Source organism: Sphaeramia orbicularis, unplaced genomic scaffold (genome assembly GCF_902148855.1).
Source record: "Sphaeramia orbicularis unplaced genomic scaffold, fSphaOr1.1, whole genome shotgun sequence".
NCBI lineage: Eukaryota > Metazoa > Chordata > Actinopteri > Kurtiformes > Apogonidae > Sphaeramia > Sphaeramia orbicularis.
Window position 1 is genome coordinate 240001 of NW_021941589.1, and position 26720 is coordinate 266720.

The 26720-nt window shown below is 35.9% G+C and overlaps 1 pseudogene; it reads left to right on the plus strand.

The window, feature by feature from the left end:
• The window catches only part of LOC115416305 (atrial natriuretic peptide receptor 2-like), a 120692-nt pseudogene that overhangs the window by 45457 nt on the left and 48515 nt on the right, over window positions 1–26720 (plus strand).

A 26720-nucleotide genomic window follows, 5' to 3' on the forward strand; every position in this document is an offset into this window, starting at 1 on the left:
AAAATACGCCCTGTCAACACAATAATTAGACTGGTATTAAGCAATTACTCCACAGCATGTTTGATGGCATCAGATGCTTGTTGTGGCTGCTTGCTGGGTTCCTTGTTTAATTCACTGGCTGAAATAACACACCATATTGAAAAGGCACAACAATGGGAATCTGCTGCATCTGTTGAAAGGACTGATTGGCTGATGCACTGTAAAAAAAACAAAAAACAAAACAAAAACGGTAATATTCCGGCAGCGAGGGTGCCGAAAAATGGTGTAAAATAACGGAAAATAACCATCTCATAAAAATACAGTAATTTTCCATAATTAAAATGCAGTTTTTTTGCCCCAACTTTACATGACATTTTGCATATTTTTTTTTACTTTTTAATGTTTAATAAAGAATATTTTTATGTATTAAAACAATCAAATTACCTATAAATAAATAAATAAATATATACACACACACACACACACACACACACACACATGTATATATATATATATATATATATATATATATATATATATATATATATAATTTTCAATGAGACTAAGTTGTACAATACACTGATAAAAACTGTATTTGGACAGTTTATCAGTGCTTATGCATGCTATACATTCACAAAAATACATTTATTCAACATTTTTGTTGTGAAAACTCCCGTAATTACACAAGATGTTTGTCAGTTAACAAACAAGTCTGGTTAAACTGACAGAACAAATACTTCTTTTACGGTTAATTGTCAATAATTTTATGTCATTTTATTTATTTATTTTTTTTACAGTACTAAACTTTAAATTAATAGTTTAATCTCATAAATAGAAAATAAATATTTGTGAAATTATGATACATTTGCAAATGTATTGTAGCTGTATTTTTCTGTGATAAAAGAAAAAAAATTCTTTTAAAACATCTAAATTTTTTAGTTATTCACAGTTACAGTTTTTTTCTGTTATTTTACATTTGACATGTAAAATCACAGTCTATTTTTGTCATTTCATTGATATTTTCCTGTATCTTAAAAATACAGGAAAAATCTGTAAAATAAACAGTGAAAATTCTGTTAAATTACAGATTTTTTTTTACAGTGTGGAAGGCTGGTCGCTCACAACAATTTAGGTAGTTAGTTACGTTTTATTTGGAGCACATAGAATCATCAGATAACAAAGAACCATGTAACATCGTCAAAAAATGTTTTCTGCACTTGAAAAGGAGTGAGAAGAAGTACAACTTATTGACTCCCATCCCTTTTTACAAACTCCTAATTAAAGTAAATCCTCTTTCTTTGCTTTGTTAACACACTTTTTTCTGTATATTTTTACAATAACACAAAACACCCATACAAACCATTCACATTCACGTTTCTGGTCACCTCACACACAATCAGATTTGCATAATCAGCTGTTTTTAATATAAACTGTAATATTTATATGCACTTTAAATTTTTTACTACAAAGACAATGATCAATAAGGGTGATAATATCTTCTTATCATGATAATCAATTAATTACAATAATATCTTATTTTATGCGTACTTCTATGTTATAACTAGATATTCACTTATTCAGATGATGAGAAAAACAAGGAAAGCTTTGAGATGCATGTAGAGCAGTGTTTCTCAAGGGGGGTGGTACCAAGAGGGGGGCCTTGAGACTGAAATGGGGGGGCGTTAGCCTGTATAAGTATCAATATCAAGCAGCATGTTATGTCAATGGCGAATTTCCGTGCCTCCCCGCTCCTCTGCAATAAGGTACGTCGTGGCACTTGTTGAGCTATGTCTCCCCCCGTCTTTGGTTATAACTAGGGCTGGGCAAGTTAACGCATTATTACCATGTTAACGCATTCATTAAATAATGGCGACAATTTTTTTTAAATCTCCTGTTAATGCCGTTTTTTTATAACTCCTATTCTTCTGCTTCTGCTCTGCTTGTGTGCGTGTAGCGATTAGCTCGGCAGATAGACAACAGGTTTCCCAAGAAAAGCCGGACACCAAAAACTTCTGTCCAAATCTTTTACTTGAGACTCACTGTAAAACTGCAACATACAAACAAAATATGTCTGAGTTCTGTTCACTGCCTTAGTACATTTACATGGCATTATGCATTTAAATGAATGTGAAAAAGACCGCTAGCTCTATGCTAACTTGAATGGGAAAATCCATAGACACGCCAACAATTAGCATTTACAGATAAATTTAAGATTTGCAACGTCTTTTTATCCAGCAACAAAGGTTCACATCAGAGATATTTTATACTATTCATTTTTACAACTGAACATAAAATACTCACAGGCAAACGTTTTTAGGGCTATACAAACAGAGTGAAAGAAGCGTGTCTGTTAGTTCCTTCTTATGTCCGAACTGGCTACGGTAACACCGAAAGGACAAAACACGTTAGTGCAATTTATTCCGACCACTAGAGGGCCCCCTTTGCTTGCTTTGAACAACTGAACATCACATATTATTGGGCTTATTAGTATTAGTACTTATTAGAGGGCTTAAGACTCCTGTCAGTCACTCACAACCGGAAATAAACTGGTGGGGACATGAACATGGAGAAAAGTAGCTGTCCTTTCCATGGATGTTTTCATTTTAAATGTCTTCAGATGGTGGGGATGAGAAGGACACCGTTGTTTGGAAGCACTGCAATGTGGAATTATTTTTATCACCGGAGTATTTTGAGTCTGAAATATCACTTAAAGGCAATACACACTGTTGATGCCGGCAACCCCCCACCCTACCCCCCCCATATAACTATGCAATTAATCGTGATTAATCACAGAAGTCCATGCAATTAATTGCAATTAAAAATTTTTAATCATTGTCCAGCAGTAGTTATAAATGTACATCGCATGTCACCCCCCTGGTCGCGAGGGCCTATGCAACATACATACATATATAAACTCCCTCAGACCGACTCCAACCCCCCATCCCCACAGCAGGAGGCTCATAATAGCATAAAGGGGTGTTTGTTCAGTTTTTTTTTTTGTTTTTTTTTCTTTAAACTTGTGTCGTCCAGCATCATGACAGCAGAATGGTAGTCTGGGGGGGTGGGAGAGAGACAAGGAAGAAGAAGGTGGCGAAGACCCTCACAAGAAAATATCAACAATACAAACAATAACAACCATGGTGATAATTATAATGGTAACAATAACTAGAACGTGAGAAGTGAGTAAACTGGGCAGAAGAGAAAGGAAAAAAAAACCCCACAAACAAACAAAATTACAATAAAATAAAATCAAATAAATTAGATCTATTACATGAGGAATATAAGAAAAGAAAGCATGAACAGAATATCATAAACAATGACCGCCCAAATAATACCAACAACAAATCTACACAACATTGCGTTTATTCAAAATAGGTCGAGAACCACTGATGTAGAATATCGTTAACCTCATTAGCATAATTACCTAAGTCATATTTTTGGCCAAATTGTGATATCTGCGTGACTTTACTCTCCTAACACTGCTGCTTCATTTTATGCAGATATCACAATTTGGCGAAAAAAATATGACTTTGGCAATTATGCTAATGAGGCTAACGATATTTGTGAAAATATGACATTATGATGGATGTTTTAACAAAGTTGCATTTTGTTGTTTTTACTGAAGCAAAAGCCTTGTAAATGCACCATTAACAACACCAATTATATGATTTATTATTTTGTATTTTATAGCCTACACTTAAAGAGTCAGTAGTCAGATGGAAACTGATGAAAAATTGGCTTTATATGTGTACACTAAGACTACACCTGGTGTTTTATCATTTTTATTCAGAGTCCAGAGGGAGAATTTTGCAATACTTGTGTTTTTTTTTTTAATCTTTATTAGATTATGGCAGTGTGAGTTAAATGCGTGGAGCTTCGTCCTGACTGGACTCTCCGTATGGTTCTGCAGTCTACTTTGTGACCAGCACTAACTCCCTGAATCTGAATGAACCTGTAGGTCGGTCCTCTCTTAACCATAGACATGTTAAGGCATTACTTCCATCTCCAGCCTCTTAACCTCATCACATCAGTGACTACAGCTCTAGATCGCCTCCTTGAATTCCTCTGAATGTTCCCAGGGCGAAGTCAGAGTTCTGCAGATTCTGTTTTTATGCACCGTTGGTATAGAATGAGCTGCAAAAAACCCCAGTATTTTACAAACTGCTATGAAAGAAACGTGTTGCTGCTTTTACATAAATGTGTTGTAGGTTATGAGCCATGGATAGCACCGGTATAGATTTTTAATTTATTTTTATTTAATAGATTTTAATAATACATTTTATTTGTATAGCGCTTTTCATGGAACTCAAAGACACTTTACATACAGCAGATAAAAAAACAGAAACTAAACACATTAAAAACAGTTAAAAGCAGGTGCAGAAGGCAGGTATATAAATATGAAACAGTTAAACATTAAAAGCAATCTTAAATAAGTGAGTTTTTAAAAGGGATTTGTAGATGTTGAGGTAAGAGCAGTGTCAGATGGTAGGTTGGAGAGAATTCCAGAGGGTTGGGGCAGCAATAGAAAATGTATTATTTATTTATTTATTTATTTAGAACATTTAAAGAAATAAAACAAAACAAAGCAAAATTAGACAAAAACAACATAACATTTAAATGAACAAAATCTATCTTCAAGTATGTGCAAGTCTGAATTTTGCATATGGTCGAAAAAGAGTAGGAAGAAGTAAAAACTTATTTAATTCAACCCCTCAAGTGCTTTTACACCTTTATCACTAACTTAATATAAGAATCAAACAATAATTTTTCCTAATTTTAGCATTCAGCCACAACTAATACATAATGCAGTATTTGAATTATACACAACAATATCATCATGGCAGTACAGTCACACAAACAGACTCAACAATTCAATAATTTTCTTCAGTAATTACAGCAGTGGTTCTCAACCTTTTTTGGCTCGTGACCCCATTTTAACATGACAAATTTCTGACAACCCCAGACATTCAAAATGGAGACATTTTTTTCTTGGGGATGTCTTAGCAAGGCCAGATGGGTGAAGAAATCTTTCCATTCTCTGTTTGGTCTGGTTTCGACTGTGTCTGGGCAGGTTGAAGCGTTGTAACGAATGCGATCACATGATCGGGCCAATGAAGATACGCCCTCTCAGATTTTATATCCTGCATTTTATTTGAACTGGATTTTTATTAGCAAAAATGTGTGGTGTTTTAATTATAATGAAATATATATTAAATCATTAAAAAAAAATTTTTATTAGTAATTTATTTGCATTTTTTTTATTACTAGATTACTAGACTAGAATTACTAGAAATTTCAGGTGACCCCATATGAATTCCAGGCGACCCCACATGGGGTTCCGACCCCAAGGTTGAAAAACACTGAATTACAGCATATTTATCAAATCAGCATTATCCATACACAAACAAAAGCTCTTATTGTCATTATTAACTACTGTACCTCACAAGAATCAATTCTTTATATCTTTTTTAAAACTGAATTATGTTGGATATTTGTTTTATCTCCACACACAGTTTTACTCCACAGATGGTGATACAGAAACTTTATAACATAGTGCGCACTTTATGACTCTTTAACCTTTTCATGCTTGAATTATAAGAGCCTTAATCAAGATTTCTTTTCCTTTTCCTGAGTGTTTTTATTCCTCGAGGCATTAAAAAAACAATGCGATTGAAATCGTTTTTATGAACCCATTTTTCAAGGAGTGGCATAAATGTCCACTCAGCTGGACAGCATGCATTTAATTTTTGAAGCAAAAAAATGTGTTTATTGATAAACTATGTGAAAACTATGAAATGAAAACATTTTTAATGCAGCTAATCTGATGTTTTCTCACATTTTAACATACACAAAAACTAGTCATTACTCACATCATTGAAATGATATGCAAAAAAACCCCAAAACTGTTACTTACAGTTTAATAACAATAACAAGCAACTGATTTACACTTAAACATATTAGTGCAGATCAGGTTTAGAAAGAACAGCAAAGTTACAGGAACAGTATGAATTGCAGTGTATGGGATGGTGCATGCACTGCAAAAATCTAAATGTGACCAAGTGTATTTTTCTCATTTCTAGTCAGAATATCTCATCACACTTAAAATAAGACATAATCACCGAAAGAGTAACATTTTTTTCAAGCAAAAAAAATCTGCCAATGGAACAAGTGAAAATGATCTTGGTAAGATTTCTTGAAATAAGATTTTGCAGATCTATTGTCTAAAAATAAGTTCTTATATCTCACTGAAAAGTTCCTCTTTAGGTGATTATGTCTTATTTTAAGTGTGATGAGATATTTGAATTAGAGATGAGAAAAATACAGTTGGTCAGATTTACATTTTTGCAGTGTGAGCGTCCACTGTGTTCACTGATATGGAACTAAAACAACAAAATCCATGAATATACAAGAGAACAGCTGTCCACTGTAGTGACCACTATGCATGAAAGGGTTAAATTTAACTCTCCCCTTAAATCATTGCCTCCCTCTCTTTCACAAAACATTTCTTGAATATTGCCCGGCAGTAAGTTATTCTTTGCTTTCTATGTTTCACTTTCACTACCGGGCTTAGTTTCTAAACCTGTTTTTTCCTGCAGAGTGCATGCCCTGCAGATCTGGAATCTCTGGGCTAAATAAAGGATAAATGAACGAGGAAAATGGCTCTGTGTAATTGGTGCCAGTGAGCTGTTTTCAGACATGTTACATGGAGGTAATTGGACTATTTCAATTGCTACGATATGTGCAAAGTCGGAGGTCTTGTGTGCATGGACTGTGTGGGTGTTTCCGAGCATACATGCTATTCTGGTCCACATAGGTGCTGCAATGTAAAGTGCAAAGGTGGAATATAGATCAGAGGGTGTGGGGAAGTCAGTCATTTTAGCTGGTTCATACAGTATCTGCAGCAGACGAGCCAATGGCTGCAGAGCCAGATACAAACCGCTGATGCAGGTGGGGTTGTGTTTACAGTAATTATGACAAATTATGATATTCAATGTGAACTCCGCTCATTTTTCCGGTGGTTACATGGTTTAGAAATAAATATAACACAGCAGAGTTTGTACAGCGAATCATTTATATGTGTGAAACATGAAGCAGGCATTTAGATGGAATTTAAGAACAGTATTGGATTAATAATAACCCCTTCAGTCTGACATTATGACCGATCAGTCTGATGTAGTTGGTTTTCGTGCTATTTTCATCCTGCAAAAACATAATCATTGAAGAAGCAGAAACTTCCCGTTAATCTCCATCTCTTTTAAACTCATTGTTTGGTTGCAGATTTCTATATTTTTGCTAATTTACTAAAGGTAACAGGTCAAAACTGCTGGTTTTGATCAAAGAACAGTTAATTAATCAAGGAGAAATATTTCCATATTTGCTGAACAATGACTCAAATCATGTAAATATTATGTATATATGTACAGATCAATTAATAGAGATGGAGCTATAGATGTAGATCTTATCTTATCTTATCTTTATATCAAAATTTTAGCAGAATTTTCAGAAAGTGACAAAGAAAATTAAATTATCTGCTACTTTTTGGTGAATTTTAGAAGTAGTTGTGATGGAAACAGATCACAAATTAAGTTATTACTCTGAAAATTTAGAAAGGGATTATTTTAATCACTTTACCACTTTATCAACATAATGAATCTTATTACATTTGACAGTTTGTTTGTTTGTTGTTGTTGTTGTTGTTGTTGTTGTTTTTTTTGGGGGGGGGGGGGTAAATTGTCTAACTATTGTTTTGAACTGGAAAATAAAGCAGAAAATAATGAAAATTTTCAAGTTGAACCAAAACTATACTTAAACTTTTGACTCCTTTTTTTTTTTTTTTTTTTTTTATGATTTATGTTTTATTGATATTCAGTATCAGACATTCGTACCTCATATGTATATATCATACATCTGTTGTCTGCTCTAAATGCCAGAATAATATTTTTGTTTTATGTCAGATGACCAAATAACTATGTACAAGTAGGGGGTGATCTTTTCCATACAACACAATCACTGATTTGTTGACACCTTTTCTGATTCTAAAATGGACAATATTGTCTTAATCCATATTTTGCTTAAAAAAAAAAAAAAAAAAAAAAAAAAGCGCAATGTGAATTCTAACAGGAGGATAAAATGGAAGGTAGTGTGAAGTCAGTTTACATATTTTAGGGTTCTGCATTTTAGATCAGACAAAAAGGGACATGTACATAAACAGCTGTGACATTTGTTAGTACTAAACTAGCAATGATCAACATCAACAAAAAAATGAAAAAGGCCAGTAACAAAACACAGGCCCGAAAAAATTATATCATTTATAATCATAAAATGTGTTTATCAGTGACTTAAGTTTAATGAATTCATCTTCTCTTCTCAGTCTTGCTGTTTGTATATTCATTACTCCTTGTGGCTTTTGGTGTTTTTTCCTCAGATTTGACAGTGCCCAACTGTGCCGCCTCAGTATGAAGACGTTCCTTCTGCTCGTTTTTGTGAATTAAAAACAAAAGTAGAGATGCTGTTTATGCTAATGAACCAAAACTCACAAACACACACGTCGTGAACAATTAATCTGTGCAGTATTGAGAGTTTACTGAAACTATCTGAAAATCCACCAAAAACCAAGACGGATTTTGGATAAAAGTACGAAATATTCTATGCATGACGTCCGGTTTGTATTGAATGATGGCCTGAAATCTCCTGCAGGACTCTGGGACTTCATTCAGTGTCTGGCAGCGTCATATGTTTCACTCCCACAGTTGTCGACAGTGAAAAGAACGAGGTCACACTGCTAATTTATGTTAATAACACAAGAGTGGATTTAACCACTGTGCTGATAGGACGTTCTTGGTGCACGCTGAATCATCCACAGGCTAAAAATGCTGAATGTGTGCCTCGTTAAAACAGTGTGAGTCAGAGCTGTAACGTAGATGTTGTCTGTTTTCAGGAGTGACGGGTCTCGTTACCACCGACCACAAAAATGCCAGAGATATAGACGTGAACCTGTGGGCGATGACCAACCAGGAGACAGGAGAGTACGGGGTAAGGCTCACTTTTACTGCTCAGTTCATTCATATGGAGACACTTCAAAGCAGGGGTGGCAAACACGTGGCCCGTGGCCCAAAACCAGCCCACCAGAGGTTCCAATCTGGTCCATGAGTGCAAAAATAACACTGAAGATGTTAACAGTCAAGGATGTTGAGCTAGTTTTAGTTCAGGTTCCACATTCAGACCAAGATGATCTGAAGTACAACTAGAAAAGCACTCGGAGAGCTCAGACCTCCGCTAAGGCAGATCAGTCCGTCCGTCCCCCAATCACCACCAAAATTTAATAATTTGTTCCTTGTGTCAGTATCAACATTTCCTAAAAATTTCATCAAAATCCGTCCATGACTTTGAGTTATTTTGCTAACAGACAAACAAACAAACAAACAAACAAACAAACAAACAAACAAACCTCAATGAAAACATAACCTCCTTGGTGAAGGTAATAATAACCTATAAATAATGATAACTCCAAATGTTTCTCTTTTCTTAGTGCAAAAAATAACATTAAATTAGAAAAGCACTCGAAGAGCGCAGACCTCCGCCAAGGCAGATCAGTGCCCCCCCCCCCCCCCCCCCCCCCATCACCACCAAAATTTCATCATTTGTTCCTTGTGCTAGTATCAATATCAATCAATATTTCCTCAAATTTTCATCGAAATCCGTCCATAACTTCTTGAGTTATCTTGCACACGGACAGACAGACAGACAGACCAACGCCGGCAAAAACATAACCTCCTTGGCGGAGGTAATTATGAAAATATTTACATTTATAGCCCTGTGATGAACTGGCGACATGTCCAGGGTGTACCCTGCCTTCGCCCATAAGTAGCTGGGATAGGCTCCAGCGACCCCCGTGACCTGAGTGAGGATAAAGCGGGTTCAGATAATGAATGAATGAATGAATTTACATTTACAAACTATCCTTCAACAATAAAATGTGAATAACCTGAACAAATGTGAACAACCTGAAATGTCTTAAAGAAAATTAGGTGCAACTTTAACAATATTCAGCCTGTTATTAAATGTTTTGTGTGTTTGTAGATCTGATCCGTAATGCACATGTATAAGTGATAAGTTGAGGCATAATAGTGTTAAAATTGCACTTATTTTTCTTAAGACATTTCAGTTTTTTCAGGTTATTGCTCTGAATGTGGAGCCTGAACTAAAACCAGTTCAACACCAGTGACTGTAAATATTTTCAGTGTAATTTTTGCACTTTGCAAATTCATCCCATGGACTGGATTGGACAGTGGATCCACAAATGTACCAAATATGTAGAAACAGGCAGAATATTTATAAAATGGCACTTCTGTTTCTTAAGAAATTTCAGGTTGTTTATATTTTATTGTGAAAGGATAGTTTGTAAATGTAAATATTTTAATAGTGTAATTTACCTTTTTTCACCTTAAACCAAGATGAAAATTTGGAGTTGCCATTATTTATAGGTTATTATACTATTAGGATACTCTCACATTGACCCGAGGGGAACCACGGGTTCTAGATGTGGTAGTTTTAATGCTGGGGAGAACTGACTTTTGGGAAAAGATGTTAGTCTATATTTTAGAAGTACTAACATAAAAATTGTTTGGTAAATCATTTTTTAAAATTTAAACGACAATTAATATATTAATACCGATATCTAGGGACTGAAGTTTGTAAATGCATTGTTCCTGTTTTGAACTTCAGTTCCCATCATGCAGTGTGGTACTGCACTTCCCGTCAAACGTCATGGACATAGCAACGTGATTGTAAGGATATTATATTACAAAATGACTAATATCTCCCAAAATATTGGTCCTATCAACTTGCCATTTTCGCTAGTCTGTTCCTTGGCCAAAAACACGTTGTTCCTGTTTTTAATGTCTTTTCCCGTCATGCAGCGTGGAACTGTGCTTCCTGTCTACTGTCTTCCTGTCCCTCCCCCTTACTCAGAACCACGCAGATACACACACACACACACACACACACCTACACACACACACACACTCTGAGACCTTCCAGTATTCTGATATAGATTTTCCTTGGTATTGCATTGAGCTGCATGCGGCCCCTGAACACCTTTGACTGTTAATGTCTGTAATTTTTGCACTTTGTAAATTCATCCCATGGGCTGGATTGGAACCTTCGGTGGGCTTGTTTTAGCCCACGGGCCGTGTGTTTGACACCCCTGATGTAAAGTTTCATGAACACAGACAGAATCGTGAACACAGTCCAGACTCTTTCACTTCATGTGTCTCTCATTACTTTGAATATTCTTCAAATTGTTTTCAGCATAATTAATCATGTGTAGTTGGAGCCGCAGAGGTTTGTTTGACTTTGGCTTGGTGGATTTGACTATCTGGGAGATGTTCCGGGGTCTTGACTTCTTTAATGATAAGATGCATAAAACCTCAAATTTCCCTCTGAGTCTGATGAAAATATTTGTGCATGTTTCGCTCTGCAAACACTCCTGTGAGCGGCTGCAGCAGCGAGGCCAGGAGCAGAACTGGGTTAGTTCCATTTGACTTCAGTTACAGTTTCACAGAGGTCCTCAGAGGGTGCCTCCGGGGACTTCCTGGACTCATTTGTCCTCTGGGTTTGACTTCGGTGCATGGTGGACGGTCCGTGTAGTTAACGGGTTCATTGAAGGCATCATCAGAATCGGACCAGAACCACTGGACCCTTTACTTTCCAGAGTCTGGTTCTAAACTGTGTCCCTTTTCTCTCTGAAGTCTTATGACCTGGTATTTTGACCCATTTCTGTGACTCTTACTTTAATTGCTCTTTTTAATCCCATTTGAAGTTGACTTTGTGAACACATTCTGCAGATTTCCAACCAAATGTATCAGAAACTCAGCGAATGTGTGTCTGCAAATATTAGCCTCAGAGCTGGTTCTGCATGGTTTGTTTGTTTGTTTGTTTTTTGGAATACTGAAGCTTTTAACCCTCTGAAGAGTTTTTGTGGTGCCTCACCTGTATTATTTATTCAGTTTTCTAAAATATTTCTATAGTGTTGGTCAGAATCAACTGTCAAACATCATCTGATTCAGTACTAAATTGATTTCATCCACTTCATTTACAGTTGCTATTGTCCCCAAAAATAATAATAATAATAATAGTGTCAAAACTGATACTGTATTTATTTATTTTTTCTCTTGTTTAGAAAATTGAATATAGATGTTTTAGACTTGTAAATAAATTACTGTCTGCTCTAATTTGCTGCATTTCTCGAGCAAATTAGATCCATTCGTTGGCTCAAAGTAGGAAATTCTGATGAATCAGTTTTGCACAATGTTAAATGTCTAAACATGAACAAAGAAGAGACACAGAATGTCACTGAAAACATGAGGAACTCCACTTTGCATCTATAGAACATATGTGGTTCAAGGGTTCGAGAATAGAACAGAACAGAACAGAACAGAATAGAACAGAATAGAATAGAATAGAATAGAATAGAATAGAATAGAATAGAATAGAATAGAATAGAATAGGCAAAACAGAATAGAACATAATAGAATAGAATAGAATGTAATAGAAATAGTAGAATAGAGGATAATAGAAATAATAGAACAGAACAGAATAGAACATAATAGAATAGAATAGAATAGAACATAATAGAATAGAATAGAATAGAATAGAATAGAATAGAACAGATCGATGTTTAAGGTCATTGAGGTTAGCCGTTCAAAACTCAGAAAACTCCTCTTTCAAACGGTCACTGACTCATTCCATGATGATACTTGAGAACTGATGCAGTGCATCATGAAATCGGTTCATTCTTTTTGAATAACCCTGTTTTATTATTATATTTTAGGCAGATTCGATGGGTTACAATAGCTCTAAACCCTTTCTACATGTGATCAGAGATAAAACATGTCTTTTTAAACGTCAATACATCGATTAACGAACAGAAACCTGAAGCCTGATGGTTGACTTGGAGGTTTTCACAGTGAAAACCAGAATGAGCGAGCGGTTGGAGGAGGTTTTAGTCGATGCATTTCAGTATAAATACAGGCTGGGAAGTGAAATTCTGCAGCTATTTTCGACCCAGCGTTTGGCGCCCCCTTGCCCCCTCACCCATCACATTCTGCATTGTTTTGATGACCCTCTGCAGGGTGGCGGCCTTCGAGGTTTTAGCAGAGAGGACGCGGCAGGGCAGGAAAAAATACAGACTCCTCCGGGTAGTTAGGAGTCAAGTTTCACAGCAGGGCAACAGATGCTGCACAGATACGTGGTAAAAATACATGCAAACAATCACACAGAGAACAACCGGGTTTTAGTTTTAGTTACAAAATCTCATCATTAATCAAGTCCAATCAGATTTTACACAAGACTTACTGCTCCGTATTATACTGACGTCTTTGAAACATCGATAAAGTCTTTATTTTCAGTTTATACACAATGGTCTCAAGGATGACTGTGGCTTTTATGAAACAAATATAATCTATATGACTGTTTTCTATGCACTTTTTTAGACATTTTAGATGCACATGAGGGATTATTTTCAATAAAACCCTTGGAAAAGAAGCAGCACAGGCTGTGATTTTATTCCATCAGATCATCATTATTGAAGCAGAGCTTTCAGCAGACTCAGGGCTGAAGAAAAGTAATTTGTAGCTAATTAAATGTCACCAGCGGTCGACACACACTATGTTTTCACCTCTTAAATACAGAGAATATCAAACATAAAATGTTCAACCACTTTGCTCAATGTATCCTCAAATTCACTTCCAATAATGTTCAGTAATCCTACTAATGTGAATTATGTGCAGTGAGTCATGCAGTAATCATCTGTTCTGCAATAACAATGCAATATTTCTTCAATATTTATCATATAATATAAATGCATTACTTTATATAGACTTGGTTCATAGATATACCTCCTGTCCTAGCACTCACCTCCTGTCCTAGCACTTTCAAACATTCCATTTTAAATATTCTAATAAGGTTTTTCCCAGGACAACCACAGATTCTTTCACGATTATCTCTGGACCTGCTGCGGTGGTCCGGCCTCTTCCCTGCCCTCATCATCACCACTCACTTATCCTCAACCGCCTCCATGTGTCTCCCCCTACTCCCCCCTTCTCCCCCTCTCCCCCAGTCCCTATCTCTATCGCTCTCTCTTTTTCCCCTTCTCTACTCTCTCTCTTTAACCCCAACTGGTCAAGGCAGACGGCCATCCTCCAGGAGTCTGGGTCTGCTCGAGGTTTCTGCTGTTAAAGGGAAGTTTTTCCTCGCCACTGTCACCAGTCACAAGTGTTTGCTCCTGGAGGATTCTGTTGGGTTTCTGTAAATTGACTTAGAGTCTGGTTTTGACCAACTCTATATATAAAATGTCAAGAGATAACTTTCTTGTGATCTGGCGCTATATAAATAAAATTTGATTGATTGAGTGATTTAATTGGTTTTCCCCTGTAAGTCGCTTTGGAAAAAAGCGTCTGCCAAATGCGTAAACATAAACATAAACATAAACATATACATACGGTTACATAGGTAATACATACTGTTAATACCGTTCATAGATGCACATACTGTCACATTCAGATTCTTTGTCAGTATACAGTCCATGCACCACACACTGAAACTGAACTTGTGCTTTTAACTCATCACTAGAACATGTAGGAACACACCACACACTGCAGACTAGGAGCAGCAGGCTTGCCATAACAAGTGCCCGGGGAACTAATGGGTGGATTAAGTGCCTTGCTCAAGGGTACATCAGCCAACAACTTTTTCTGCCAGTCCGGGGAATCGAACTGGCGGTCAAAAGCCACAGCTGCCCCATCACATACTGTTAATACTGTAAATCTGCATGTATTTGTATCTTTTCCAGTTTTGTTTTTTTATTCTCCTCAGATCTATTCTTATGTTACTTTGTCAAATTGTAAGTTTTTTATTGTATTTCTTATCTTATTTTTAGTTTTTGTAATTTTATTATATTCATACACCATGGCCATATATACACCATTTTACAGAGGCCCTTTTAGTCATTTTATACAATGTATATATATATATATATATATATATATATATATATATATATATATATATATATATATATATATATATATATATATATATATATATAAAATGTTAGCAGAACCAATAGGGTCTTTTAGTCTTTTAGTCTGAATTGGTATTTATTGATTATTTATTGTTGATTATTTAAATGCATTTATGCGTAGTTGCTTTCAATGATCCTGTATTTGTGCACTGATTTAATTAAGTTTGTCACATTGCACTTTGGATGAGGCTGATGTCTGTGGTAAACTGCAAATGAATTGCCCATATGGCATAAATAAAGTTTTCTGAATCTGAATCTCAACATCATATATATACAAGTGTTCAGAGAACGCAAACCTCCGCCAAGCACCCCGAACGGTGTGCATGTGTGGATCGACTATTTCTTTTTAAATTCAACAGTTTCCAGGTTGCTCCATACAGCAGAAAAAGTTGAAGCTTGGTACCAGTCATGTGTATGTCCAATTATATTCAATTCCAATCAACATTTGTTGAGTTATAATTTTAAATGTGTGGTGAATGGGATTTTCAATGTTAAATGTAAATGTCCACAGAGTCCACATTCCACAGTGGATGTGGACAATTTTGTGCCAGATACAAGATATTGTTCTAAGCTACAGGTGGATCAAATTGGAGGCTAATCGGAGTCGTTTTGAATTTTTTATGAATTTTGGAAAATTGCTCAATGATGACAGATAGGAAAATTGTAGATGTTGTGACCTTGCTGTGACCTTGAACTATGGCCTACTAGGCCCAAAATGTAATGGGTTGGTCCCAGGGCCTAGGCCTATCTGTGGGGAAGATTTGGGAAAGATGGGTGGAAGAGTTTTCCCGTAAAGTTGCTAAAAAACAAACAAACATGCAAACAAACACACAAAGCAAAGTGATCCCAGTACCTCTTGGTGGAGGTAATCATGTCCATACACCATGGCATCATATTTTCATGTGCTGTTCTGTCTATTTTGAATGGAATCAGCCTTGACTTTGGGAACGTGTACAATGAGGCATCATAAACATCAATTATTTCCCTCAGTGTGTTGAAATGAAAAAGCAAACCAGGTATATTATGTACAGATATGTTTGTTAGAATGCAGGAGTACAAGGAAACAGTTGTCAGGGAAAGTAAAAACTCCAGAGGCTGAAAAACCAACATCCCTCAGATCGAAAAGCGTGTACTTTGCACAGATCCGCATCGACCGGCAGCTTCGACTCCAGCCGTTTCCACAGTAAATAAATCGTCTGTAAAACTCTGCGTGCCATGTTCTGCTCATCAAACAGCTGCTCCTTAACTGGGACTCAGTGGAGTAAAAGTCCAACAAACGTCTCCAATACCACACTGGCTTCCTGTTCTCGCCAACTGTTGTGATTGACAGAGTCCAGTGAGAGCTCATTTAGGCAGTTTGAGCCTTTTTTCACAATTATGAGCAGACGAGTCAGAAAAATTGTTCATGTCTTCTTCCCAAATGGCAAATTGGCTGCAAAGTCTCCATTAACTGGCAGCTGCGTCTTAAAAAAAAAAAAAAAAATCAAATATTAACCCTGATTCAGTCAGTTGTGTTCTTTCTAAAGGAGTTTCACAGCATTTCTACCTTTGGATCCATTTATGTAACGCTGAAAATGAGGTGATAATCCATGTCAGAGCGATTCCACAGCTTACAGGCTAATCGTATTGCATGCCTACTTTAAATTAGATTAATGGGGGGTTCTTCTGTTCTGCCAAGTCTTCCAATCTGTCCTCATACCTACTCTTCTTTAACGCTCTTCAGTGAATATTAGTAATTAAAACCCCATCGGTGAAGCACATGTTCCATCATTACCATGAACACACACACTGTAGTTCAGGGGGGTCAAACTCATTATTACCTCTGCCAGGAGGTGTCGTGATCGCTTTGCTTTGTGTGTTTGCGTGTTTGTTTGTTAGCAGGATAACTCAAAAAGTTATGGACAGATTTGGATGAAAATCTCAGGAAGTTTTGATACTGGCACAAGGAAGAAATGATTAAATTTTGGTGGTGATCGGGGGGGGGGGGGGGGGGGGGGCAGATCTGTCGTGGCGGATCTGTCCGAGTGCTTTTCTTGTTTTAGATATGATCTCAATTGGGTCGGACCAGTGAAAAAAGTAAAATTACATTATGAAAATGTTTACATCTACAAAGTTTCCTTAAAAATGTGAATAACACAAACAACCTGAAATTTCTAAAGAAAATGTGCGCAATAGTAATAATATTCCACCTCAGTTTATCATTTACACTCATTATACATGTTACATTATAACGTACAGATCACAGTGGATCTACAAATGCATAAAACATTTAAGAACAGGAAGAATATTACTTCTCTTAAGACATTTACTGCGGTTTATCGTTACACCGGTCATCATTACATCCTTATACACAAATAAATGAACCACAGACGAATAAAAGTGGGTTTAGATAAATATGAGCCCTTTAACTGAACACTGAACATAGTCCCCACCAGTGTTGTATGAGCGCAGAGGGAGACAAACTACTGTCGAATGAAACCATCGTTGTGTTTTGGTGACTGTGCGTTCATGTTTCAGTGTGACTTCAGTCTGAATACTGAACCGTATCTCCTGTTTTCTCACCGTAAATGCTTGTTTTCTTCTGTGTCCGCAGATCGTGGCCTATTACAACGGAACCAACAAAGAGCTGATCTGGTCCCAGACAGAGAAGATCCACTGGCCCAGCGGTGGTCCTCCTCTGGATAACCCACCGTGTGTCTTCTCCACAGATGACCCCTCCTGCAATGACGGTATGACCTTTGGGCGCTTCATCCGTCAAAACGAGACATTTAACCCTTTCCTTAAGCGAGAAACCAGCAGCAGAAGGCCACGCATACGTTGTCTGGTTTGAGGAAATTACACAAACAAGTAGTTCACATGTCACCCTGCTGTCAAGTCTAATTATTATCCCCTTAATGACTAGACGTGGAGTCAGACAGAACGGCTCAGCAGATGATGGTACACAGGGTTAATGCTTTGTTTATGCCACTACCTTCATCGCAACTGGTCTGTGATTGACTATATGGACAAAAGTATGTGGGCACGTTGGATTCAGGTGTTTGTTTTCTAACAGGGTTCTGGGATACAAAACAATAATGACTAATGTCAGAATATAGTTTCATATTATGGGATAAATATTATTACATTGGTTAGTTTGGTTTAAATTGTTATCTTTGCTTCTAAAATACCTCAGAGATGGTTTGGACTGAATTTCTCTCAACATTGATTTTGCTTTTGTTCTTTTCTACTCTATTCTCGACTATGATTTTACATGTTCATTCATTCATTTTCTGAACCCGCTTTATCCTCACTAGGGTCACGGGGGTCACTTGGAGCCTATCCCAGCTACATAGGGGCGAAGGCGGGGTACACCCTGGACAAGTCGCCAGTTCATCGATTTTACATGTTCTACCTTTAAATTTATAAAATATTATTTGTGCTGTGACTGTAAATCAGAATACTTTATTAATCCCAGAGGGAAATTAATGTGTTACAGTTCCTCCATTCAAGTACAATAAAAAGTAACAGGAAAGAAATTATCAATACAACAAAAAGAAAAATAGCATTTATTTATTTATTTATTTATTTATTTATTAAAACACTCTATTAACTAACCGTTTACTTTCTTCACATCTCACTTCGGAAGAAAATTCTCCCATTAAGCCTTTAAGCAGCGTCTGGTATAATATTTTTCCAACTCTGACTGACAAGAACATTTGTTTGTTTTTTTTTCTATTCGTGACTATTATTTTACACATTCTAAATTCCTATAATATTATTCATGCTCTGACTGTAAACCAGAATACTTTATTAATTCCGGAGAAAAATTAATGTGTTACAGTGACTCCATTCACATACAATAAAAAGTAACATTAAAGAAATTTTCGGCACAACAAAAAAGAAAAATAGAAATGATGTATTTATTTATTTATTAAAACACTCTATTAACTTACCATCTACTTTCTTCACATCTCACTTCGGAAGAAAATTCTCCCATTAAGCCTTTAAGCAGCGTCTGGTGTAATATTTTTCCAACTCTGACTGTAAATCAGAATCAGAATACTTTATTAATTCCAGAGGAAAATTAATGTGTTACAGTTGCTCCATTCAAGTAGAATAAAACGTAACAGGAAATAAATTGTTGGCACAACAAAAACGAAAAACAGAATTTATGTATTTGTTTATTTATTTATTAAAACACTCTATTAACTAACCATTCTCCTCTTAAGTTTTAAAGCAGCGTCTGACTTTCATCAGAAATGTTTGTTAGAATGTGTCCAACCCCAGTCATATCCTAATTATCACTAATCCATTAGTCAACATTGATTTTTTGTTTTTTTAATCCTTGACTATGATTTTAAATGTTCTTCCTCTAAATTTCTAAAATATTTTTCCTGCTCTGACTGTAAATAACAGTTTTCTACCACAACTAACCACCTACTTTCTTCTCATCTCGCTGAGGATGAAAAATCTACCATTAAACTTTCGGGAAATATTGATGTTTCTAAACTGTATGGACATAAATATTGGGACACATCATGTCTACAGCTGTAAGATGTCCTGTTCATGAGGATTTGAGATAATTAAAAAAAAAAAAATCAATATTTCTTATATATCCAATAATTTACACTTTTTTTCTTAGTTTAGTTTCTTTAGTTTGTGTTACTTATTATTTTGGTGATTTATTATTAATGTTTTGTTTATTTTATCGATTAATTTGGCTTTTTTCCTTCATGTTGTTGTTTATTTTATTGTTTTGTTTTTGTTTTTACTTAAATTTAGTTCATGTTTTGCTTCCTTTCACGTTATAATAAGTGTGTTCATCCGCTGACATTGATCAAACTCCATGGGTACACTGTAAAAAAAAAAAATCTATAATTTAACAAAATTTTCACTGTTTATTTTACAGATTTTTCCTGTATTTTTAAGATACAGGAAAATATCAAGGAAATTACAAAAACAGACTGATTTTACACGTCAAATGTAAAATAACATGAAAAAACTGTAACTGTGAAATTTCCATTTTTTAAGAGAATTTTTTTCTTTCTTCACAGAAAAATACAGTTAAAATACATTTTTATCATAATTTCACAAATATTTATTTTCTATTTATGAGATTAAACTGTTAATTTAAAGTTTAATACTGTAAAAAAAAAATTATAAAACAAGATAAAATTACTGACAATTAACAGTAAAAGAAGTATTTATCTGTAAGTTCAACCAGACTTGTTTGTTAATTGACAAATATCTTGTGTAATTACAGGAGGTTTCACAACAAAAATGTTGAATAAATGTATTTTTGTGAATGTATAACATGTATAAGCACTGATAAACTGTCCAAATACAGCTTTTATCAGTGGATTGGACAACTGAGTCTCAATGAAAATTATTTATATATATATATATATTTATAGGTAATTTGATTGTTTTAATACATGTAAATATTCTTTATTAAACATTAAAAAAGTTAAAAAAAAAAAAAAAATATATATATATATATATATATATACATATATATATATATATATATATATATATATATATATATATATATATATATATGTCATGTATATAAATGTCATGCAAAGTTAGGGCAAAAAACTGTATTTTAATTATGGAAAATTACTGTATGTTTATGACATGGTTATTTTCTGTTATTTTACAGTATTTTTTCGGCACCCCTGCTGCCAGAATATTACTGTTTTTTTACTGTTTGTTTTTTGTTTTGTTTTGTTTTGTTTTTTTTACAGTGTACTGTTTTACACTATTTGTGATCGTATTGGGGTGTATGCGGCCCTTGAGCTAACATGACTTTGACACCCCTGCTATAGATTATGAGCCTGTTAGTCGTCAGTGTGTTCTGTGAATTCCTCTGCATCCATTGTCTTTGGTGCTGACAGCGGAGGAGGCCACTTCCAGGCTCTAAACTGTACAAATCATTTAGTGATGGCAGGTTTTGGGACAAACCCAAACAGATTTACAGCTCCTCTTCTCGTTACCACTCCTCATACCAAAGTTCATTTGTAATTGCAGCGGTTTTTCCATCTCAGTTCATCATCCGTGACGCTTCCATATGAAACTGTCACTGATCATTTCCAGAGCTCATATTTCCAGACGTTCATTACACATGCAAATATCGCACATCTACGTTTGCTTTTCCACTTGGCTGAGGAAAACAGTTTGGACAAAACTGGAGGAAAACAACACATTTGTCATTGCGGCATCAGTATGGAAGAACAATGTATGGACAAAGAAGAAAATGTCCCATTAAACTTAAAGGAAGTGTTGTTTATAAACTATATAGACAAAAGTATGTGGACACATTGAATTCAGGTGTTACTTTTCTAACAGGGGTCTGGGATACAAAACAATAATGACAAATGGGTGTGGCCTAGGGCGTAACACATGGACCACCCACTACTTTTTGATCCATGATTTTTGAACCAGACAAGTTTCAGACAAATATGACACATGATTGTAAAGGTCTAAATACCATCTTAAACAGACTCAAAGGGCAACATTAAGTTTCAAATATTTTTAAATGAAAAATATCAAAAACTAGATGGACGCAGATGGACAAAAAATGAATGTCTATTTTTTGCAAGAATTCCAAAGTTCTCCAAACATTAAATCCCTCTATTTTACAACCCAATAACTGGTTAGAGGAAAAAATATTTGATCAAACCTAAATAATAAGAGTTTAGACAAATGGCAGCGTCACCTATGGACAACGAAAGTATATTTCAAATTAAACATTTTTATTTCAATTATCAATATCATAGGGGGTCTGGTTTGGGGACCACAGAATTTCATCTCTGCTTTTTGCGGATGATGTTGTCCTGTTGGCCTCATTGAGCCTGGACCTTCAGCATGCACTGGGGTGGTTTACAGTTGAGTGTGAAGCGAGTGAGATGAGGATCAGCACCTCCAAATCCAAGGCCATGGTTCTCGACCGGAAAAAGGTGGTCTGCCCTCTCCAGGTCGGTGGGGAGTCTTTGCCCCAAGTGGAGGAGTTTAAGTATCTTGGGGTCTTGTTCACGAATGAGGGAAGGATGAAGCGTCAGATTGACAGACAGCGTCTACAGTGATGCAGTCGTTGTATCGGTCTGTCGTGGTGAAGAAGGAGCTGAGCCGAGAGGCGAAGCTTTCGATTTACCGGTCAATCTACGTTCCTACCCTCACCTATGGTCATGAGCTTTGGGTCATGACCGAAAGGACAAGATCCCGGATACAAGTGTCGAAATGCGTTTCCTCCGTAGAGTGACTGGGCGCACCCTTAGGGATAGGGGGAGGAGCTCAGTCACCAGGGAGGAGCTCAGAGTAGAGCCGCTGCTCCTCCACATCCAGAGGGACCAGCTGAGGTGGACCGGGCATCTGTTTCGGATGCCTCCTGGACGCGTCCCTTGGGAGGTGCTCCGGGCATGTCCCACCAGGAGGAGGCATCGGGGAAGACCTAGGACACGCTGGAGAGACTATGTCTCTGGGCTGGCCTGGGAACACCTCAGGGTCCTCCTGGAAGAGCTGGAGGAGGAGTCTGGGGAGAGGGAAATCTGGGCATCCCTGCTTAGACTGTTGCCCCCGTGACCCGGCCCCGGATAAGCGGAAGAAAATGGATGGATGGATATACTTTTTTTTTTTTTTTTTTACAATATTTGCAACATTAACATTATATTCAAATGTTTTTTGCTTAAATTGATGCATTTATTAATTTTAAAAACTGTGTGTTTAGAATATGACATCAATAATATAATAGTCAAAAATCAATGCATTTGGAATAAATTTACTTTATTTATGAGAGTTTATAAAATGAACCCAGAATGACAGCACAAAACTGTGTCACTTTCCAAACATTCACAGTCAAAAAACTCAAAAAAAATTTTTTCACAAAATACATTTTCCTGAAAATATAAGTAATAAGTAATTACCGACCCAAAAATATAAGTTTGGTGTAGATTATTGTAATTTAATTTTTTTGACTAGATGTTTACCTTCCCTTGACTTTGTCCAAATATCATCATATAGTTTTATACTGGGAGTAAAAGAAAAGAAACACCTGAACTCAACGTGTCCACATACTTTTGTCCATATAGTTTATGACTGTGATTATGTTATGAGGCGAAGGCTCTGACACATGTCTGAGTGTGGAAACCCTTCTGCTCTGTTTCCAGGTCACCTGCCCGTTCTGGGTATCGTTGCCGTGGGCTCCGGCTTGGCGCTCATCATCTTTGGGATCTCCAGTTTCCTCATTTACAGGTGAGTTCCAACACTGACGCCTCCTGATTGGTCAGATCTTCAGTCAGAGAAGGAAGCAGAGATGATTGTTTTTACTGTCAGAGACGCACGCACAGAGACAGAAAGATGTGCGTTTGAAGCCGCTGCTATAGGAGACAGTGTGGTATTTACATGACTGTTGCCATGGTGACTCCTCGGCAGGTGACGGTGTTAAAGCAGCGGTGTGTGTTCAGGTTGTCGAGTGATCTCAACCTTTACTGCTGCTCTCACCTCCAGATCATTAGTGTGTTCATTAAGTTTGTTTGGTTTCCCGTGGATTAAAGGTAAATGCCACTGATTTTAATAATTCACATACAGCTGATGTCCTGTAAACAAACACCAGGGGACGTTTATTTACGGGCTGTCACATGTCTTTCAGTTTGTATTACATCAGATTTGTGTTTATTACGTGTACAAAGTTATATATTTAACCCATAAAGACCCAGAGCTACTGGAGTGTCAGTTCCCAAATGACTTTTTCTCTCTATTTAACCTTTCTGAAATGATTTATCACCATTTATTACAATATTATCTTTTTTTTTTTTGAATAATGAACAATTGAACAGCATATATACATAATAGTATACATAAAAAAAAGATATAAAATTTCACAATTCACAAAATATTTTACATTTCAAATATACAGAAACACATGTAAGTAAAAAATATTACAAAAAAAAGAAAAGAATGCTCAAGGTATAAATAGAAATTACACAAATTAAATAAGCTTATACATTCGACAGGTTTTTGGTTTTATTTGCTTTAGAATTTATGATGTTCCTCAGATTGTCTAAATAATTGGAAAAAAGGGCTTTAAAAACAGTAATGTTTGGACGTTGGTGTGCAGATTTGTGCAATGAATGTGAAATTTGGCAAAAATAATCAAAAGGCTGAGAATATATCTTTTTTCTGGATTTATTTTATCAATTTGTGAAAGGCCAAATAAAATGTGTTGAAAGTTCAATTTAAATGAACAGTCAATTTTGGTGTTTACAAAAATTATTTAAATCAATCCAAAATATATGTGCGTAGATGCAATCCCAAAATAAATAACATATTGTTTCTGCTGTACTGCTGCAAAAATAACGAAGAGTATCAATATTTTTCTTATATTTTACCAGATAGGTCTTTAGGAAGTACAAAACATCGATAAATATATACCTGACGAAATGATGCAAAAGCGTTACACCAGACCAAAATAAGTAGATAAATATGTCACAAGATGCAAAAACAAATACGAAGCAAAATGTAAAAACTTATAACTGTTCATATAATCTCATTGTTCTTTCTATAATGGACAAATCTGTTTTTTTTTTTTTTCCTAGAACGTTGCTGAAAACAGTGACATCATCCAATTATTATTATTATTTACGGCTAAAACTTGCTTAGAGGTCTTATTTCTGTCTTTGTGAATAAGAAATCAATCAAAGTGAATCCCCAAAGGAACTTTGTGTTGGTAAATGCAACTTCTGCAAATGTACAGGATTTCAGTTCTGTTCATATGAACTGTTTTCAGCTCAAAAATGTCCAATTTCAGCACAATTAATGCTATATTTTCATGTCACAAATGGCCAAGTTATATTTGAACTGAGTTTGCCTGAAAAGCAAAAATTCTATTCTTTTAGATTCCCCAGTTTTTCTTACAAGATTCTCTCCTACATATCATGTTTTATTTGTACAGGTTCAGTCTGGAGTATGGTGCTGATCCATCCTGCTTATGTTACGCCAATACATACATGAAGAATGGCACATGTCACTTTTTAAATCAACAGTTTTCTAATAATAAGCATTTTTATAAAGAAATAACAATTCTATATTGTTATTTACTCTTCGGTATGATGATAAACTATCCAATAAATAATAGTGCTCCTAGTTTTTGCACAGGGATCATTAGTGTAAACGCTGACATGGCTGCAGAGCATCAGTATGATGGGATCCACAACAACCATGTCACATCCGTCCACTGACACATTTAGTGTTTTTGTGTCAGCTGTTATTGTTTTAGATCCACAATACCAACATTTATGAATAAGAGGAGAATTAGCAATAGTCCGTCCACTGTCACGTCCGTCCACCAGCAAAAGTTTTCACATACACGTGCTATTCCAAATCCAATATTTCTGAAACTAGAGCTTCCACTGTCAAAGAATATCAGTAGTCTGTGCACAAATGGATTAGCATTATTTCAACACAGTTCTATGCATTTCTTACAACTTTTTTTTTTTTTTTTTTTTTGACAAAAACGGCCACTCATTGGACCCCCTAAGTAAATTTTAACCGTTAAACATATGGGAACTGACACTAAAGTAGCTCTGGGCCTTTATGGGTTAAACAGCTTCATGAGGAAACTGTGTAATTCAGATTAAAACCTGTAGATACACTGGATCTAACTCAGGAGGTGACGCTAGCATCATGAACGCTACAGGCCTGTGTGTGTCGACTGTATTTAACACTGATGAAGGTGTATTTAATGTGTTTAATTTGAATTTAGCGGATTACATGTTTTGCAGTCGTCTATGTTTTACATTTGTTACGTTTTCTAATGGCAATGTCTTCATATCATAGCTGTAAAAACAAATTGAAATTAATTTGTGATGAGGCCCCGAGTGGCACCTCCGATGAGTTAATGGAAGCAATTCTGGCTGCGAGAACGAGCCTGGTTTAATTACATCGGAAGTTAATCATGCATGCCTCTGAGCTGTGCAGCTTGTGTGAAAACGGCTAATTCCTGGTTAATGTCATGACTAAACTCTGCATGGAATGAAACCAAACTGAGGGTTCCACTTTTTTCTCTTTCATCACTTCTTCCGTTGTGGCTGTTAATTATTGTCACCGCTAATAAACGCTGATTTTCTAGTAAAGAAGACACATTTTTTAACGATTTAAATCACAACCTTTGTAATAATTACTGACTATTAACACAAACGAGTGTTAATCACCAGCCAATCAGAGTGGATTTTGATCAGAGGAATGAGGGAAGAGAGATGGAGGAGCAGCGTTCCACCCGAGGTAAATCCACTAAACCTGAATCTACGTTGATCATGTCTCATTTTTTCAAATACCTTCTAGATGATTAGACGCAGAGTTTTGGGCATCGGTCTGAAATTACTGACATGGTCTTCTCTGTTTTTTCCAGCCCACTGCTCAGCGCACACAAAGCAGTTTCCTAAGTAGCTAGTTCTCTTCGATTCTGGACCGGTAAGTTCTGATCAATACAAAGGTGACATTTTATTTCAACTGGTTTTGTATTTTACAGGTAATTTACTGAAAATAAGCTGGTATTTTAAGTAGGAGTGGCAATACGATACAAATCACAATACTAGGATCACGATACGATATATCACGATATATCATGATACTGTCAAAAAAGGCAATTTTTAGTTTGTTTCTTTTTTTAAAAATCATTATT